Source organism: Dermacentor variabilis, chromosome 6 (genome assembly GCF_050947875.1).
Source record: "Dermacentor variabilis isolate Ectoservices chromosome 6, ASM5094787v1, whole genome shotgun sequence".
Taxonomy (NCBI): Eukaryota; Metazoa; Arthropoda; class Arachnida; order Ixodida; family Ixodidae; genus Dermacentor; species Dermacentor variabilis.
This window is the reverse complement of record NC_134573.1, coordinates 51,828,031-51,849,437: the sequence shown is the minus strand read 5'-3', so window position 1 is coordinate 51,849,437 and position 21,407 is coordinate 51,828,031.

The following is a 21,407-nucleotide window of genomic DNA, read 5'->3' as shown; positions in this document are numbered from 1 at the left end:
CAATAATAATGGCATTGCAATTGCCAAACATGCTGCAAACAAATTCTTGAACGCTGCGCACTGTCAAGACAAGTAAAATACGTATTTTTTCAAAAAAATTTTATGTATTTATGTCCCAAAATTGTACAGAAATAACTGATACCAATGATTCCATGTTGTTTGTCTATTCATTGAGAAAGAAAATATCACACGAACTTTAGGACTATATCAGTGCGAAACCAGCCAAGCAGTGCATGCCGCTGATATGATGAATGCAAAGGGCATGGAATGAACAAGTTGAGGACTAGTATGTTATTGATACTTTGTGATTCGAAAGCCTTGTTTACATTTTGCTGCACATGGAGCGGCCAGGAAAAAATCTCAGTCCCCCTGTCCTGAATTCCAGTGTACTGCGCAAGAGCAGCTGTCACCGGTTGCGTATTGTAATTCCACAGAAATCGTAGTCGCAACCGAGATCACATATAGAAAGCAGCGGCTCTGCAAAATATACATTAAAGATTGGAAGTACGATGGAGTACACAAATGCGAAGATAAAGATCGGTAAAAAGCAATAAAAGTGTCTCTGGACACAAAGTTCAATGCATGCATCCACAAAACCTCTGAACAAGATATTTACACATCCGTATAAGCAACCAATAGATCTACGTACCTCAGCAAAAGTAACTTTATACACGGTGTTTCAGCTAACTTTAGCCAGCGAATAAAAATATGCCGATGCACTCTAAGACAACGCGTCCAAGTGCATGTTGCTCACTTTTGTACGTAGTGCGTCACGCCATATTTCGTATTTTACCTAATTAAATTTTCAGTCAAGATCATTAAACCAACTTCTGAACTAACGGAATTAGAAAAAAATCTTCCATTTAGAAAATTGCTGACCGCTTTGCTATGCGTTCGAATAAACAGTTTCTCTCTTTCTATATATTAGGTATTAATGTATTTCAGCTTACTGATGATGCCCGCGAACTACAAAACTAGTGACATGCCCGCTTGCTCGTCGTGATTGCACTGCTCCCCAATGTTCCGCGCACGAACAGCCATAGGCGAGCTACCACTTAAAAGGCGACAGGGCAACTACGTAGGCGTCGGGTGTGCCTCGTGCGCCGGCGATGTGCTCCCCTCGCGAATGTTCGTTAGAGCGATAAGCAGAGGCAACGGTTATCGCTTGTGCTGCCGGGAGCAACAGGTCCGCCATTTCGCGATAGGTGTAAGCAATTGAACATCCCTAAATAAAAAAATAAACTCACTGTTCAGAACGCTGAAAATGGTGAAATAAGATTATCATTGATGACCAGACGCAGTCTTTTACCGAAATTAACTTTATTTTTCATGCGCTTTCACAGCAAGTGCTCCAAGAGGTCATGGGGTCAGCAAGTGCTCAAGAGGCACCTGACACCACGTGGCAAAAGGAATTTCATCCGACACTCTTCGTCGAAATGAGGCGTGACTTCTCTGGCGATGGTTGGAGTCCCGCACATCGTGCACAAAGAACTTTCTCTCACCGGACCTTTTACAGGGCATCGTTGAAATGACGCGTTACTTCGTCTGCTATAGTGGGCATCCTAATCCACGTACAGAAAGAACTTTCTCTTACTGGGCCTTTTGCAGGCCTCGTCGAAACGAAGCGTGACTTTCTAAATCACCATAAACGTTTCGAGTGTGCCTGTCTGCCGGAAGTCCCGCCGTTTAAAGCCTCTTTTGTGTGTGTGTGCGTGCGAGTTTAGGGAGGCCCCTTCCTCGAATTGGACCTAGAAGAGAACTTCCGCGAACCCGCAAAACGCGGAAGAGGCGGACAGGCGGCTACGATTCAAGGAGGCGGGACGACTTCCTTCCGAAGGTTCGGTATAACCAGAGGAGGAGGGGCCCTCTTTCCGTGCCGGTGACGTGACATCGACGGAAGCAACATCCCGTCCACGATTGTAGAGAGCATATTTAAGGGACTCCGAAATGTACTTTTGACGACTTCATGCTCTTCTCATTTCCTTTCATCTACCCTTGAATAAACCGTGCAAGTTTCGCACTAGAAAATCGTCTCGCCCTTGCTTGGTCTCCGTGGTCTGCCGAATGCCTGCAGTCCGCCGAGAACGCCACGCTACCCAATATGTAACGTCGGTCGAGCTTCGATAGGCAGGCGCCGCTACTTCTCGGCAGCAGTAGGATACGCTACCCTGGAGTACGCAACAGCACGCAATAAATCGTTCAAGGCACATTACTTCAGAGTAACTCTAGGGATCTACGCCAAAATAATAATATTTGGGGTTTTACGTGCCAAAACCACTTTCTGATTATGAGGCACGCCGTAGTGGAGGACTCCGGAAATTTCGACCACCTGGGTTTCTTTGACGTGCACCTAAATCTAAGCACACGGGTGTCTTCGCATTTCGCCCCCATCGAAATGCGGCCGCCGTGGCCGGGATTCGATCCCGCGACCTGGTGCTCAGCAGTCCAACACCATAGCCACTGAGCAACCACGGCGGGTATCTACGCCAAAATGTCGCCGAATAAGTTCTATGGCTATCTCACCGAAAAAGAAAGGTAAGTTTTTGTTGTTATATTTGACAGCACCATAATCACAGATGAAATACATATTGCTGTGCACTTTGTTTTAATAGTTTATTTTCCGCGGCCATTCTTGTTGGATATAGGCCGTAGATTGTAGTGCTTGCGATGAGATATTTATAAACTATCATAAGGTTGTCTCTATGATACATACACTTAAACACCTTTTGGTTTTTACAAGAGACTAAATGCTTTTGTATGGGCATACGCAAGATATCTTGTACTGTTCCCAGTATTTATATCTCGTGCTTCGCTTGTATCTGCTGATTCATCTCACAAATGAAGGAGCGCAGGAGTCGAGGCAGTATTAAAAACAACAAAGGGATGTCATTAGGAAACAAGAGGCCATTTTTTTCACAATTAAATGTCATAAACATACTTAGAACTTATATGTCGAAATGTAACGCTGAATTCTTTGAAGAGAGGTTGATTTAAACAAGCTTGCGGCATTGCCCCAGAAAGGAATTTTCTGCAAGTACTGAGCTTGTTTCGCTGATGAATTTGCGTTGGTTCGCTTATTCATTTGGTGAAATAACCGTTCAATTGATTTTCGTTCACTTGAATATTCCCAATTTTATTCTTTCTGGTGCAAGGTATCTGAGTTTGTTTGCGCCAGGAATTGAAGACGTCCCTCAATTGCCATCCGCAAAGTCGATTTGTGATAGTACTTAGGAGGCCCGTTATAAAGAAATATTTTTAAATGCCATCGCAACTGTATAGTTGGTCTTTAATAAAGAAGTAGTCCTACAAACCCACGTATTTTTGGCTATCAGTATATATATGCGTGAAAAGCAATGAGACGCCCGTGATAAACAGTAAAGCGAAAATACAGAGCCAAAAAAGCGATCCCGCCGGTATCAGGTATGACAGTACAGGTATGAGAGTTGTCTAGTGCTCGATGTCGAAGTTTTCCGTCAGCCTATGTATACGAGAGAGCAGTCTCAGAAAAAAACATTCGTGAACAAATTTTTCTGTCAAGCAGTTCATAAGTGCATTGGGCCTGTTTGGAGGAATTTTGGAGAGGACGTGGAAATAGGTTAATGGAAATCTCAAGTTTGAAGTGTAATCAAGAGCAAAGTAATGTTTTCAATTATTTTCCAGGGAAAAATTGTGCGTCATATTTATTTTTTTAGTTCTGTAGATTGGAGCACGTGGTGTCTGAGAGCGGATATATAAACCGGTGGTAAGAATGTTTGTCACTCCAGGACTCTCGTCCTCTCCGTCGCATCTCCTTTGGTTGCATCCATTCCAGGGGGGAGAGACGCGCACATATACAGTTTGATATAGGACTGAGCATAGATGTCCTCAGGCTTGAATGTATTGAAAGAATAATAATATATCACAGTATTTCAACAAATATTAAATTTTAAACCGTCTAGCATTATTGGGCGACACGTTGTTTAACTTTAAACCTTAAAAACATGTAAATGCTACGTAGCTAGACATAACTAAAATAATGTTGTTTGCTGTCCCTTCGAGATACTCGGATTTTTTTTCCATTCCGTCTATTTAGACAATTAGTCCTAAATATAATGAAATTCGCAGGTATTGAAAGTATATGAAAAGTGTCAGTAAGAAAATAGTACATCAACATCAGAAACCGCTGATTGTTGCTCAATACGTGATATATAAAAGTGTTTTCCGGGCATCAGAAAAGTTCGCGAATACGCGCAAATTGCGTCGAGGGGCCCGTCACGCGGCTAACTTGCGTGTACTTATTCACAACTTCTAGTCCTTGCCTCCTCTTCGCATATTCTGCTGTCATAGACTGTTCGACCAATCGTCTCCGCTTTGACCTGCCTGGATTCCATCCGCTTCTCGGCTCTCGAACCACGTCCTGGCAGCGTCTTCAATGCGAAAAAGACATGTCGGGGTTTGTCGTCGCTGTTCCAGGTGGTAAATGTACCGACTCTCTCATACGTCTCAAGCCAGCATTCCGGGTTCTCCTAAGTTGAACCGCGGAATGTCGGAGGCTCCCCGGGCTGCTGCAGAACGATGGAGGACGCTGGGGCTGCCATTGGGGTGAACTTGGTGATGATCTTCCTGGCCCTCTCAGGCGAAAGTCCGTGCACCGGGAGCATTCCTTGCAGCCTGCGTCTACCTCGCTGGTTGGTGTGGTCTTCGCGTGCGGGATTGGGTCACGGCTTTGTGGGGGCGTGCGGTACTTGAACGCAAAGAACCTCCACCAAATGCCAGGTGGTAGTGATGTTAAAGAACACATTAGCAATGCTGTGAAAGAAAATACTAGCTTTTATTGGGCGAACCTGTGCCCAAAAAACAGGCTACACTTAAAGCACAACGAGAGCGGCGAACACAGTCGACGATCGTCGAAAATCTGATCTTAGGGTCAAGCGCGTCGGCTTTTATGGATCAGTCGTTGAATGTTCCGGAGTAATCGCTAGGACCAGCATGATTTCCACAAATGTCTACGCCGTTCGCGCCGCGCACACATGCAATCAGATTACACAAGTTTCGGCGACAACAGACAACGGACAGAAGCATCGATAACGTTCCAAAAACTTCCGATTCATTTAGCCACGTCCTGCGCAGAGCGATAACATTGCGTGGACGGTAAAAGCGCTCCCCCGTAAAAGATAAACGAGTTCACGTGTCAATATATATATATATATATATATATATATATATATATATATATATATATATATATATATATATATATATATATATATATATACATCTGTGTGTGTGTGTAGACATGCCGAGAAGTTGCAGTGAGCCTGAACTCGAATTACAACGCGGCAGAGAATAGAACAGCCAGCCCAGGTGTTGTCTATCTTCTCTCCTTTACGAAGGCGCAGTCTCCCATGAGCCTTCCTTGAGGCATTTCAGCCATACATGTGGGGTCAGGGCTCTTCGGCCTGCCGGGTCCCTCCTGCCCAGGAACGATGTCCACCCTACCACCATCGCAAATAGCCACGACATCATCCGGGAACGGCGTCCAAGCGTCCTCGGCGGCTCTAGGGCGGGACTGCACTGTTAACCTCTTCCTAGACATCGCCCAGCGGACACAACAGCTCCATGTTATGACGAGCGCATTCGCATCCGTCAACGGTCGCGCCCTTCTTCGACGTCATAGTTAGACAGCGCTTCGGCCCCTTCGTTCTTGAGCCCGTCATGTCTGGGAACGTCGTCCATGCTTCCCTTTGGCCAGCGCATCCTCCCTGGTGCTACTTCGACTTCCGAGCCACCAACCTGTGCCGTCGATGTTTCATTGGTGGTATAAACGGCTGCCGCGACTGCCGCAACGTCCGCGCCGTCTGTGGACACCGCCCCTGGTTCATCGTGCATCTCAATAGGCAGCCTGACGGAGACGAGTTGCTATGACTTCCAGCCACCGGCTTTTGCGGAAATACCAGTTTCCCGGCTTTCAAGATGATGTAGTCCTTCAGGCTCAAACTATGAGTAGCTCGGGTGATCATCGTGTTTTGCAGGAAAAAATTAGACACCTGCTAACAGCAAAACAAGTTTGAGGTGCCGTAACGGCTTGGAAGAACTACGAAGGCATCAATCAACTTGTCTGGCCTGAATGGAGTGCAGTGCCGATAGCTGATTTCGGCCGGCTTTCATATACCTGCGGCGTACCCTACCACCACTGCTTAGCGACTGCAGCTCGTCAGATACACAACCTTCAGAAAACAGCGGTGCCCAGTAATACCTCGAAAGAGAAACCACGGTAACCAGAAAACATGCGGCGTTACAAGTAGGCGCTGGGATTTGGCTACTGCCCCAACAGACACCATGTTCACCCGTTCAGTAAAGAAAAAATTCCTCTCGGCGGGTGACAGGAGGCATCTGGCGTATGTAATCATGCGCTCTGCGTTGCGCTGCTATTTAACAAGCACAGTCCCAATTACATGGCCACGACATCCGTGTGAAGTGCGGTTGCGGCATATGGATCATAATGAGCCAGTAATCGGGGAGCCTTTAGCGAGCGTACGAGGGTGATGAAGGTTTGGTTTGCGCAAGGCTCCATCTGGAAGAAATGTGCTTCATGAACAAGTCAGTGAGTGGGCGACCGGTGTCGGCAGAATTCTTGATGAAACGACTGAAGTTTGAGCGTAGTACAATGAACATTTTTCTCGCTTGCAGCAGAAGACAGAGCACGAAAGTTCAGGGCAGCGCGAATCTTGCAAGGTTCGGGTTAAACGCCAGCGGCACTGAAGAGATGGCCAAGCACGATAACTTGACGACGTCCAAAGTTGCACTTGAACGAGTGCAATTACAGGCCTGCGACCCCGCAAAAGAGCAAGAATGGCCGACGGACGTGTTGGATGATTCGTGAAAGTTGGTGAAAATAGAAAGCAGGTACATAGACCACTCATAGCCGCTGAATAACAGGTCCATCCTTTTTAGATGGTTTGCTGGGTAACACAAAGACCGACCGGCATAACCTTCAGTTGGTAGAGGCCGCCAAGTGGTGTGAAAGCAGTTTTCTCATGGTTCACGTCATCTACCGAGATTTACCAATAGCTTGATCTAAGCTCAATATATGAGAAGTACTTGGCTCTGTGCAAGGAGTCCAAAGCACCAATACGCTGCAAAGGGTAGACATCCTTGCTGGTGCCTTTGTTGGGTTGAAAGTATGTGACACAAAAGCGCCAACTTCCGTCCTTCTTTACAAGGACTACAGGGGACGCACATGGACTGCGAGAATGCTCGATAAAGCCTTTAGTCAACATGTTATCGACTTCTCTTTATACAACTTTTTCAACATGTGAAGTACAGTATGGCCAGCGGCGTGTCGGCTTGGCGTCTACTTTGTAAATACGAAGGTTGATGACCGATGTCTGCACAAAAGGGCCCCCGCAAAGGTGAAAAAATGACATAGCAAGTTGCGAAGGGACGGCGGAGATCAGCGGCTTGTGCCAGAAGATTAGTTCCAATTATCTTGCTAAGTTCTTCGCTGACCGCAGTCGGTTGTGAATCAGAGGGTACAGCAGAGGGCGATGGAATTTCGGCGTCGAGAGCCGATATCTTGTGATCGTCGACAGGCAAGATGCAAAGATATACCTCTGGTAACAATTTGAGTCCAGCACCTAAAGCTAAGGAGATGGAGCGATGTGGGATTGTCTGTAACAGAGAGAACGCATGGGAAAGAGTGAAATTCCTTACAACCTGTATTTCAGCTGTGGGACGTAGAAGGAACATGGGAAACATTAAAGGGACGTGCGTCGTGGCATGAGGTGACAGGCCGATGTCTTCCGGAAAGTGTAAGCCTGGTTGTGTGACTGGTGGACTGTAGCGGCAATGGGGCACTTCAAGCCTAATGGCAGTAAACATGCAGTCGAAGAGAGCTGAATCGGACGATATAGAGACTAAGCATATAGTGTAACGTATAAAGCATTTTAGGCGTTCTTTCATCGGTGACGCGCACAGTGCATTTTTGGGCGTATGTAAGAACTTTGTTCAGTCATCTGTGCCATCTAGCAGTCATCACGGATATCGGCGCGCCAGCGTCAATGCATGCTGGGACATTGATGCCACCGATAACAGATAACAGCGTACATCAGGTTCTGTTCGGTCAGCGAATTGATCAGAGTGTTTTGTGGTCGAGTCAAAAATGCACGGTGTACCCCGGGAACTGCATCGCCTATAGTTTTCCGGAAACGGGCCTCGGGGTTGCATCGGGGACGAGCTGGTGGCGAACGGGATGGCGACATCACAGTAATGACTAGGGACTGCTCCAAGCGGAGCGAGCATCATGGTTTGGCTCTTGCGGTTCAAGTGGAGGCTGGTAACAACACTGGCTCGTTTGACACGATGTTTCCTCACTTTATTCCTTCTCTCGGTGACCAAAGGCAACGCCTACGCTCGCCACAGGAACGGCGCCTAAAAGCTGCGCTGTAAAAACAATCGGGATTCCCCTGAACAACCGCCTGAAAAATACTAGCAAAAGATGCACGTGCGCTGGCCCACCATGCAATATCTGAGATGTAACAGCCGGTTACAAATTTACATTGCGTCCAAAGGAGAAGCCGCGAAAAATAGAGGATAATCCAGTTTCTCTTTTTGGAATGTTGTGTCAATGGTTGGCTTATGCTTTTTATGTTTTGATCATGCATCTTCTATAAGCTGGTTGGACAGTGCTTGTGGATTTCCTTCTTCATGTTCACGCAAATTTCTCAAGCCTAGGTGGTGCAACACATTAACATAACGCTCACTTCTACATTGCAGAATGAACCCCAGGTGGTTGTTTCGGCCACTTCATCTGTTTTATGAACAACTTGTTTCCTCAAGAATAACTTTTAGCAAGTATTGGTTATGCGCTTATGTTTAAATGTGATGTTTTTTACCTCACCTTTGCTGGACGTCTGCACCAGTCCCGTAATCTCGTCTTGCCACTGTTGCTTTAGGTAACGGTTTATTTTTTTTTATTCCTCTTCAAAAACTTGTTTTTGAATAAAGCTTGAACGTGTCACCGCAACCACCCTATATGATGCACAACCATACGACATTTAACGTCTCCCTGCTTGATAAACTACGACACATAAACCCGACACAAAGCCCCTAAACCAATGCACGCCCACGAAATGTTAATCGCTAGCTCCTAATTTTGCTAACAATGTTGTGATGAACGAGCAAAGCACTTTTTACTGTTTGTCCAAGAAGCCTAAATACATAATGGCCAGGAAAAGTGCATGTTTAATGCTTCACGGCCACTACCGCGCACCGAGTATGCAAGTTTCATTGTCTGGTCTGCTGAGGATGAGTCTAATGGAGTCTAGGGCTCGGTGATTCAAAGAGGGTTTGACGTTCGTGAATCCGGGTATTCGAGTGAACCCACTTAAGCTTGATGCTGACTGTTATTTTCTCTGGCAACGCTTTCTTCGCCTGCGATAACGTGGTTTCGTCGGCCGATCAGTCGTTATTGGGTTTTCGAGAAATACATTCCTCCTCACTCTCGAAAAGAAGGAGAGCAACGGGCAGTGGGCATAGCGCGTCCACAGGTAAAGCCCAAGAATTTTCTGATTTTTCCAGGTATATGTCTTTAGCCGTATTAGGAAGCAATTCGTAATCTAATAAAATGATCGTTGTTTGCTTCAGGATTGCAAGTGGGTGATAATATAAATTGTGTACTTTACGGCCCTTTATTATTTTTTGATGCCGTGTGTTTCGTTCTAATAAATTATCGGTCTGTTCTTGCACAGCCAAATTGACAATATAATGGTCAGAAGTTTCATGTAATTACGCATCAAATCATATTTATGGTAACGTGGCCCAGTGCAAATATTGTCTGTGCATGAGCTTGTTACATTATCTCTGAAGATTGTTCTGAAATTTTGTTCGCAAAGTTTTCTCGTTAATGTAGTCCGAAAACCAGGTGCACCTTCTTTTTATAGAGATAAAATAAGGATGTGAAGTGGCAGCATAGGATAACAGTTTTTCTTAGAAACCTTCACCCTTCCACGCCAACCTTTTTTCCGCCTTCTCTAATCGAAGCTCATTAAACCATTGCAATCAAAACAGAAAGCAGTTTAGAACGAAAATGTTCGTCTGGTTCGAAAGTCGAATGTACGACAAAAAACGGTGGTTCAATAAAACCCGTAGCATGTCGCTGCGATTTCGCAGTCTCTTTATATTTCGTAAATTAACTCAAATTGATAAGTCCAGTCTTTCCAGCGGACTCCTCCCTCTTTTTATTCCATACTCGCCAGTTGCTATTTTGAGTGTGGTGTTCGGGATAGCTCTGGTAGATCTTCCTTTCTTGCTATGGAGAGTGGGGAACCCTTTTCGATATTTATAACAACCATTTGGCCACCTTATGTTGATATGAAGCGAGGATTGTTTTACTTCATAACACCTTTTCCTAGACAAACCAGCTTTATTACATGAGTTCTCAAGTTCTCATTCAAGAATACTTTCTCTCAATTGAGAAAACTCTCTGCTATACCTGTGAGCCCTAGTATCCGCCTTCGAAAAGGCCGGAAGATCGGGGAACGAAAGTTTGACCTCCTGTTAACACATGAAATGCTTGAGTGTCGTATTTACCAGACTCTGGAAGATTAGGTTTTCAACCTTTCGCGAGATAACGCGCATCAGGCGAGCAATATAGGCTTATCTCGGCCTCTGTACGGGCGGCATCCTGTGCCGGGTGGGAACCCCGTTGTTTTTATACCACATAGCCTTGTGCACTCTCATAATCCGCTATTATTTAAAGATAGCTCATTGTCCAATGTGCTACGAAACGGCAGATGGTACGCCGAAGTCTCCCGTTGTCCTCTATTACGCATATCGGTGTCAAAGGCGTATTATATGTGACGTACGAACCGCCACATGTGTCGCACAATTATTGAGTTTGCAAGCACAGATGAATCTGCGCGGGAATAATACAGCGATTGTATTTGACGATTGTATTTCCGAGGCTCCACTGGAACGAAAACAAGCTGCACAGTAAGCAAGCATCCATGAAAATTATATTTATAATAATATACTGCCATTTGATGATATTCAAGTAGTAAAGATTCCTCTGTAACGTTAAAGTAGGTTAAGGCTGCTCTAGTTTTGTCCAACCTATAGTGCTTATTCTTTCAAGCTTTATTTAATATTCGATTTGTGCTGATGTTCGAATCTTGATTCGCTGAATTGTGCTTTCTCTTCTATCGGGCCGTACAATGCCGGCATACCGAACAACCTGGTAAATTGTCCAACATATCATTTGCGTGTCCATGACGATTTCATAATTCAGTGCGAGGAGCCCTGTACAGGAGACATTTGTGGCATTGTTATATGTCCTGTTTGCAACCACCTTAAGAACTTGCGCTTTTGTACTTTCGGGAATTACACATATTATCAGGAAAGGAAACTCCGCCACCGTATGCCTTGTATGAACCCGGATACGGTTCTTCTCAAGTGAAAAATCGCTAGATTTAACCTAAAATAAGCATGACCTGTAGTAAGGGCCGATGTACAAAGCAGCCTTGCGCGCAAACTTTCGTCGGTCAAACCACTTTACTTTATAGTAACGCTACCCAACTTCGCCAAAACGTCCCAACTAAGTTCTGAGGTTGTCTCAGCGAAAAACGAAGGTAGGTTTAGGAAGCTTAACTTACGGTACCACAATCCGAAATCAAACAGATATTGCTTTCTGCATTGTGTTATTAGTCTATTTTCAGCTGCCATTCCTGCAAGAGAGAGGCCGTAGAGTGTGGTGCTTTTGATGGGATATTTATAAACTTTCATAGCGTTATCTCTATGATACATACACTTACACTAAAACACCTTTTGGTTCTTATAAGAGACGGAATGCCTTTCTATGGGAATGCGCTATCTTGAACTGTTTCCAGTATTTAAAGTTCGTGCTTCACTTGTATCTGCAAATTTGGCTTACAGCTTGAGGGCCGCTCGAGTCGCGGTAAAATTCAAAAGGAACAATGGGATGTCATTAGGAAGAAACGCGCCAATTTATTTCACATTTAAATGTAATAAACAGACTAAGCACATAAATTTGGAAATGCAATACTGAATTCCTTGAGCAGAGCTTGACTAGAAGGAGCTTGCGGCATAGCATCAGCAAGGCGTTTTCCACATGTACTCAGCTTGTTTTGATTATCAATTCACGTTGGTTCGCTAGTTCATTTGTGGCAATAATGGTAAAATGGGTTTTCATGGTTTGAAATTTAGGAAACCATTCGATAAAGTCCTTCAGAAAAAGGTAATATTAGAGCTAAGAAAACTTGGCCATTAAATGTCGTTTTATTCTTGGATTGCAACACGTCTGAATACACGCGAACAAATTATTTATGGGGGGCAGCACTGGCACGGTCGTCTGATCACTTCTGGATTTTTGATGGGCTTTCTTTTTTTCTTAAATGTTATTGATAACTTTACTCCAAAATTCCCAAATTTAATAATTCTGGTGCAAATTTTTTGTGTATTTTACAATCTCTGGCTCAGAAGTAACCATTTACGCGAAGAGTTGAAGATGTCCCTCAAGTGTCATCGCCATAGTCAGCTCGTGATAGCACTTGGCTTGCCCATTGTAGAGAAATGTTTAGAAATAAGACCGCATCTAAATACATATTGTTTGTTAAATATGTAGTCCTCTAAACCTGCGCATACTTATAGCAGTATATGTAAGTGCGTGAAAAGCATTCAGATAGTAATAATGAACAAGAAAGCAAAATACCGAGCCAACAAAGCGATTACGGCGGCCTGCGATATTACGCTATGATGTATGAGTACATGTCAAAGTATGCCAAAATATGTCATTCATGTCAAAGTACTCCACTAGCTCATGTACAGTACAGACCAATCTCAGAAAAATATTGGTAATATGTCTGTCAAGTAGATCATGAGTGGAATGGACATCCGTTTAGAATAACGTTGAAGCGGACGTGGAAATTGCTTTCAGAAATCACAAGTTCACATTGTAATCAACATGAAAGTATTTTCGGTTCAGTTCTCCAGGGAAGAAAATGTGCATTAAACCTATTTCTTTCGGCCAGTAGAATGAGCATGTGACGTCTGAGAGCGGATATATAAAGCGGTGGTAAAAGCGTTGACCACTACAGGACTCTCACCATCTTCGTCGCATCTCCTTTCTTTGCATCCATCCTAGAGGTGAGAGAAGCATACATGACTGAGTCTAGATGTCCTAAGTCTTCAGTATACTTAAAGAAGAGCCATATATGGCTCACTGTTTCAACAAACATTAAATTTTAATCCGACTGGCATTATTGGTCTATAGGGCGTTTCAGTTGAGGTAAAACCTAAAGATATACTAAATACTCAGAATATTTCTTGCACTCCGCCTCATTAGATAATAAATATTACATATACTCAAATTCTCAATTCTTAAAATTATGTGAAAAGTGTTAATAGCACAATTGCAGAGAAAGATCAGAAACTCCCCATACAGGTTACTGTTGCTCGTTACGTGCCATATAAAATGGTGTTTACGAGCGCAAAAGATGATTGCGAATACGCGCAAAGTGTGTAAAGGGGCCAGTCGCGCAGAAATTTTGCCTGTATGTATCCACATTTGCTGGACCTGGAGTTCCTCACCGTGCATTCTGCTCTCATATGCTGTTCAGTCAATACTCTTCGCCTTGACCTCCCTATTCTTGATCCCGCTGAACCAACTCCTCGACAATCAGTTCCGTAGACTTCGTTCGCTTGCCACATTCGGCACGGACTAACATGGACTTTGTGACATCCCCACCTGTGCCCGACGTTCATTAAATCGCGGTTCCCATGGAACACGTCATCCTTACACGCGCTATCACCATACCTCAAAAATTTTATCTGTTCAGGCGAATTTTGTCTACCTGCCAGAGGTAAATTTTCTTACCACAGAAATGCTGCCAAGCGGGATATCTCTCGCCCACCTTTGCTCATTCGAAGGTCACTCAGTAGCCTCTATTGCAGTAGACGAGAATTCTACAGACAAACCTCTTCCATCGCAGTCCACACGTTATACCATCGCCTACTTACAAAGAATGATCACGCCCGACATTCCGTCCGACCAGGCCCGTGAGTTCTACCGCGTTCTGCTTTCCTACAAAGATATATCTGACTTTCACGATCGTCGTTTGTTCCAAACTACAGCTGCTCAACTTCACATAAATACCGGAGATGCAACTCCTGTTCAACGCCGCGGGTAACGACTATCAGCGTCTGACCATCAAGTTATCGACGCCGAAGTTTGAAAAATGCTCACCAAAACATTATTGAACCGTCATGCAGTCCATGGGCGTCACCTGTTGTACTGCTGAGAAAGAAAGATGGCTCATGACGAGTTTGCCTGGATTATCTGCACCTGAGAAGGGTTACAAAAAAGGATGTGTATGTCCTACCACGCATTGATGAGGCCCTTGACTGCCTCCTTGGTGCTGGTAATTTCTTACCAATTGACCTTCACTCCGGCTACTGGCAGAGTGCCATGGACTGTCTAGACCGCGAGAAGACTGCCCTTGCAACAATCGACGATCTTTTTAATGCGAAGGGATGTTCTTCGGTCTATGTGACGCTCCTGCCACCTCTGAACGCATGATGACGTTCCTTCTTCATGGTTTCAAATAGTCCACACGCATGAGCTACTTGGACGATATTAAAGTATCTCCCCAACATTCTTCATACACCGAGAGCGTCTATCAGCAGTCCTCGACGTTTTTCGTGGAGCCTCTCTGCCGTTCAATGCATCAAGTGTCAATTTGGACCTCAATAGATGACCGTGTTTGGACATCTTGTTCATTTTAACTGAGTGCAACCGGACCAACGCAACATTCATGCTGTTATGCACGTCCCTGCTGCTAAATGTGTCAAGGACGTGCACAGCTTCATCGTTCTTTTCTCTAACTTCCGCCGCTTCCTGAAAAATGTCGCGGCCATTGCACGACCACTAACTGAGGTTTTCAATATAGTAAGGTGATGAAGTGTCCTCAGCGTTCTCGCATCTCATCGAATACCCCACAGCGACGCCCGTCCTTGCCAATTTCAATCATTCTGCGTCTACCGAAGCCAGTTATAATGCTAGCGGCCACGGAATCGCCTCAATACATGCACAACGCCAGCGCGGCAACTACCGTGTTGTCGCTTACACCAGCAGCCTCCTCTCATCCTCTGAGTGCAACTTTTACATCACTGAGAGTGAGTTCCTGGCCCTAGTTTCGGCGGCTGCGAAATTTCGCCCGAGCCTATATGGCTGACTCTTTTCAGTCGTCAGGCACCATCACGTGCTTTGCTGTTTGTGCTCAATCCAATTGATACGCTCGAAAGTGAGAGGATTTGAATGTATAGATGGTTGGCCTTAATTGATCATGGAGTTATTTCTTTTATTTACGTGCATGAACTCCGAGCCGAAATTGACCTAGGGTTTCCAGAAATAGTGAGGAATACTATGTAAAAAGGAGGCGTGAGCTGGTACGGGCTCGTTCACTGCTTGTTTACATAGAGAATCCTGCCCCCTTTGGATTGCTGCCGTGGAGTTTTTGAAAAAAGAAACGGAGGTGACAAAATTAGCATCCTTGTGGTTTTTTGTTACAGCATATGCCACTTTGCTTACTTTACTCAAATGTAAGACTGTTTATCTTTGTTGTACTAGACCTCGACAGTGATGTCCAACCTCTCCAGCCGTTTTCTGACACACGTCTAGGGGAAGTACTTTTGCTGATGTGGATAGAAATCTAAGCCTCAATACTTCTTTATCATCCCCAACTCCTGCAGTAAATCTCTGAGATTGATAGTACGTTTAGAAATATTCCAAAATACTTCGTGTGGCGTTGCTTCCTGTTATGGAGTCTACTTTGGCAGTCAAAAAAAGAAATTTCTCTTTTTAGCTTGCGGGTTGAATAGGTAGAAATTTGTTTCTTTAAACTTAAATGCCAGCAGTAGGCGCACCAACACCAATGGGCGCCGAGCCACTTGCACAATATAGAACGCGAAAATCTATGTGCAATCCACCTGCGAGAACAGCGTTCGACGCTGCTGTCGTGCGCGGAAAGCACTGACGTTTTCTGTAAGAGGATATACAGCGTACAAACCGCTATCCACGGAAACGCCTGGAAATTATTGCCTAGTCGCGAAGTTGGCACTTTATTACATTGCAGCAGCACTTCAAGTAGACTGGTATTCAGCTTCATTTTTGTTCGTCTAATCTATCAGATTTATGCTAGACACTATGTGGGCAGGCCGTAGCAGTGTATTCGGTAGACATGAATTGTACATTGCCATGCCGACCACATCGGTAACGTTAGTGGCAAGTATTCGAAACGCTGGCCATCGAGAAAACACATTATGTATGTAAAAAACAACAATCGCCAACGGTTTCAGATTACCTTAAATGCCCTCACGGGTATTGCTACTTTGGGTTGAGCAAGCCGGATGGACTCTAGCGGCAGACGGAGAGGAGACTCAAAGCTTTATATACAATGCATAGATACAGCAGGTAATAGCGAACAGGACGCTTTGGCGAATAGTGCGTCAGTCCAATTTGGCGGCTGCTTGTGACTCTCTCTTCTTAGAATGAGTTGGTTTTGGCTTAAATCTTTTTCGTCATCCGTCGAGGCAGGAACGACGCTGGCTGGGTAAGCTCTTGTAATTATATCACTTGTGATATAAACACTTGTTCAATACTCCGAGTATTCAGGCTAATCCTTGTCACAGGGCTGTCACATTGTAAGCATATCATGGTTGTATTCAATTAGGTTTCCGGGCAAAATATTTAGAACTCGTCGTGAAGCGTTCCTAATTTTTTTTCTTGCAAATGAACAAATACTCGCAAGATTATTCATTAGGATCTTCGAAAGAATTACAGTTCGCCCATGTATTTTACAAGCTAGATCCAAATGCGAAAGCAATGGGGTAGATACAGGTAGGGAAAAGGCATGAGTCTATTATTGTCGCACGAATAATATTTTTAAAAATATCGATATCTTTTTTGCCCAGCGCTCCAGTCGAAGACATGGAAGGCTTGCTTGGGAAATACCTCTTCGTGGTCATTTTGCCACAGTCGGTAAGATTACGCAGCCAAAGAAGGTATTACGTCAACATGACATCGGAGGGTACCCAGTCGAAAGGAGTTGGTGACAGGGTTTGCAAAATTTGACGTCGAAAAGCTTCATTTCGTATTTATTCATGGCTATATAGGAAGAAATAAAGGAAGAATAAGAAATCCCTAAGGGTGCCAAAAAGAGTAGCACTCTCTGGTGGCACATTCCCTCGATTGCAATGCACAGCTCCAGATGTTGATCTTTTACTGTAATTTGGTATTGATGCAATGCATTTAGAAACTTTTATAGGTTCTCAAAGTAATACCTCAGAGGATCTAATTTTGATTCTTTTAGTGAAATCAAAATCAAAATAAAATTTCCTTTTAGCAGTCAAATAGGGGGCTTGCAAAAAATATATTTCATGCTGCCAGTAGCCTTATTTCTAACTTCATTGCATGATTGAGCAGGAATGACTTGAGGTGTTCCTATACATATAATTTTTGGGCAATTCAGTAAAGTTACGTTGTGAGTGCATTTCGAAAATATGCAAATTTGGCTTAAAAGGGTTGCAATAACAATAAGCAATCAGCATGCAATTGCTAAGCAAAGATACGCTATGCAAAATACAACCCAGATATATATATATATATATATTGTTACGGGAAGGAAGAAGCGTTCGTCTATTTACAGGTAGCTTTTAATGGCTGAGCCAACAAGCGTAGAGCATCGATCTTGCTAAAACACTTCTTCGTCGTCTCCCAGACCACCATCAGCGTCGTCTTCTTTCCACATTACCGACTGTGACATCACCCCCGTCGGAAAAAGCACCTGATTGGTGCGGCTCATCGGTCGAAGAAAGGTAAGGTTTGAGACGGCTGACGTGGATGATGTCAGAGAGGGGTGAAGGCACCGTGGCATTCAGCGGAGACACTTCATATGTGACAGGGGTCACCTGGCGAAGGATGCGGTAAGGGCCATAGTATCGCGAGAGTAATTTCTCGGAAAGACCAACATGCCGAGCTGGATACCATACTAGCACAAGAGCGCCTGGTTCGTAGTTCACGTCGTGATGGCGCTTGTCGTAACGGTACTTCTGGCGTGTCTGGGAAGCAGACAGGCGAATGCGGGCAATCTGGCGTGCTTGGGTCGCTGTGGCTATTACATCCCGAGTGTACTCTGTCGGCGAGTCGAGCGTGGTCGAGAGGAGTGTCTCGAAAGGCAAAGTCGGCTCACGGCCGAAGAGGAGATAGAAGGGTGAATAGCCAGCTGTGTCGTGGCGCGAGCAATTGTAGGCGAACGTGACAAATGGTAGAGCAATGTCCCAGTCGCGGTGATCGGAGGAAACATACATTGCGAGCATGTCCGTTAATGTGCGGTTCAGGCGTTCGGTAAGACCGTTAGTTTGAGGATGGTAAGCGGTAGTAAGTGTATGTTTAGTAGCACATGATCGAAGTAGGTCGTCTATGACTTTGGCAAGAAAGTAGCTGCCACGATCGGTGAGAAGTTGACGAGGTGCACCGTGGTGCAAGATAACGTCGTGAAGCAAGAAATCAGCGACGTCTGTAGCGCAGCTGGTCGGTAGGGCTCTAGTAATGGCATAGCGAGTTGTATAGTCCGTAGCGACGGCAATCCACCTATTTCCGTCCTCGGATATAGGGAATGGTCCAAGGAGATCAAGGCCAACGCGAAAAAAAGGGTCGGCCGGTATATCCAAAGGCTGCAGCAGTCCGGCAGGAGGCACAGCTGGTCTTTTTCGGCGTTGACACGACTCACACGCGGCAACATAGCGCCGGACGGAGCGGTTGAGACGCGGCCAGAAAAACCGTCGCCGAATTCGGTCATAGGTCCGCGTGACGCCAAGGTGTCCAGCGGTGGGAACGTCGTGCAGTTGCTGCAGTACAATCGTTTGCAGATGAGACGGAATGACGGTTAGGAGCTCGGGCCCATCGGGGTGCATGTTGCGGCGATACAGGATGCCATTTTGTAGTACGAACATGTGAAGGGATGGGTCAGACGGAGCAGAGAGCAGGCGTTCGATAATGGGGCGTAACGACTCGTCGCGTCGTTGTTCAGCGCCAATGTCTTGCAAGGCTGAGAGGGAAAGAACGCAGATCGGTGCGACATCCACTAAACCGTCCGGTACATCGACAGGATGACGAGACAGGCAGTCGGCGTCCTGATGTAGACGACCCGACTTGTAGACCACAGTGTAGGTGTATTCTTGCAGCCGTAGGGCCCAGCGACCGAGGCGGCCGGTGGGATCCTTGAGGGAGGAAAGCCAACAAAGGGCGTGGTGGTCGGTTGTAACTGTAAATGGTCGTCCATATATGTAGGGTCGGAACTTGCCCACCGCCCAAATGAGGGCGAGGCACTCGCGCTCAGTAATCGAGTAATTGCGCTCGGCGGGAGAGAGGAGGCGACTGGCGTAGGCGATAACGCGGTCGTGTCCACATTGGCGTTGAGCTAAAACTGCACCGATTCCGTAGCCACTGGCGTCAGTGCGGATTTCTGTCGGAGCGGAGGGGTCAAAATGGGCGAGAACAGGAGGTGTAGTAAGCAGCGTGATGAGCTGCGAGAAAGCAGACGCGTGTTCAGAGCCCCAATAGAAAGGAACGTCTTTCCTCAGGAGGTCAGTCAGGGGACGGGCAACATGGGCGAAATTTTCCACAAACCTGCGGAAGTAAGAGCAAAGGCCCATAAAGCTGCGAACATCTTTGGCACAAGTTGGTACAGGGAAATTCTGCACAGCATGAACTTTAGCGGGGTCGGGGCGAATGCCTGACGAATCGACAAGGTGTCCGAGCATAGTTATTTGGCGGTGACCGAAGTGGCACTTGGACGAGTTGAGCTGTAAGCCAGCGGTGCGAAAAACAGAAAGAACAGATGAAAGTCTTTCAAGATGTGTCGCAAAAGTTGAAGAGAAGACGATGACGTCATCCAAGTAGCACAAACAGATGGACCATTTCAAACCACGCAAGAGCATGTCCATCATCCGTTCAAAGGTCGCCGGGGCATTGCACAAACCAAATGGCATTACTCGGAACTGATATAGGCCGTCTGGTGTGACGAATGCGGTCTTTTCACGGTCCATGTCATCCACGGCAATTTGCCAATATCCAGAGCGAAGGTCTATAGATGAAAAATAAGTGGCACCGTGGAGACAATCCAGAGCATCGTCAATGCGGGGAAGTGGATACACATCTTTCTTGGTGATCGTGTTTAGATGACGATAGTCAACGCAGAATCGCCAGCTGTTATCCTTCTTTTTGACGAGAACAACAGGGGACGCCCACGGACTGGAAGAGTGTTCAATAATCCCTTTGGCAAGCATCTTGTCAACCTCGCTCTGGATAACTTGTCGTTCAGAGGGCGACACCCGGTATGGGCGTCTGCGAACAGGTGCTGCATCGCCGGTATTTATCCGATGCGTCACGACCGTAGTTTGACGCAAAGGGCGATCGTTCAGATCGAAAATGTCGGAGTAGGACTCGAGGAGGCCACGGAGCTGTGCGGCTTGTTGGGTGGAGAGGTCCGGTGCAATCATCTTTGTAAAGTCATCGGTCGGGGCTGATGCAGAAGGCGCAGAATGAGCAGTGGTCGAAGACGGCGCAACAGATAGAGCAGAAATGTGGCACTCGTGCGTTGGTGACAACGTGGCAAGAGACATGCCTCGAGGAACTACTTGCGGGCACTGTCCGAAATTTAGGATCGGAAGACATGTCTGATTGTCCGCAACAGAAACGATGGTGTGTGGGAAGGAGACATTGTGAGAAAGCAGGACTGACGTCGCGGGAGTGAGGACATAGTCTCCATCAGGTACAGGTGGGCTGGCTAAAACAGGGATGAAGGTTGCTGCAAGAGATGGCAGGCGTATAAAATCCGCGGAACAAAGCTGAGCTGGAGCTTGAGCAGGAAGGTCAATGGGAACAGGTAGGGGTAAGTCAAGTTGTACGACACCGGCGGAACAGTCAATCAGAGCAGAATGGGCGGACAAAAAGTCGAGTCCGAGGATCACATTGTGAGGGCAACGTTCAAGCACACTAAACAAAACGGACGTGTGGCGACCGGCGACACTGACACGAGCAGTACACATTCCAAGCACAGCCGGAGTTCCACCATCGGCGACCTGGAGCAGTCGAGTCGGAGCAGGGGTAAGTACCTTTTTCAAGCGCGTTCGAAGCTCCGCACTCATGATGGAAATTTGGGCTCCAGTGTCGATGAGTGCTGTAACGGGCAAACCATCCACGTCCACGTCCAGAAGGTTCCGATTAGTAGGCAGGGTCAGCAGAGGAATTTCAGGCCGGTGTTCTAGAGCAGCGTCACCTCCAGGAGCTGCCCCAGTTAGTTTCCCGTCGGAGAGCGGCGACGGTAAGCTGGGGATGGAGAGCGACGCAGCTG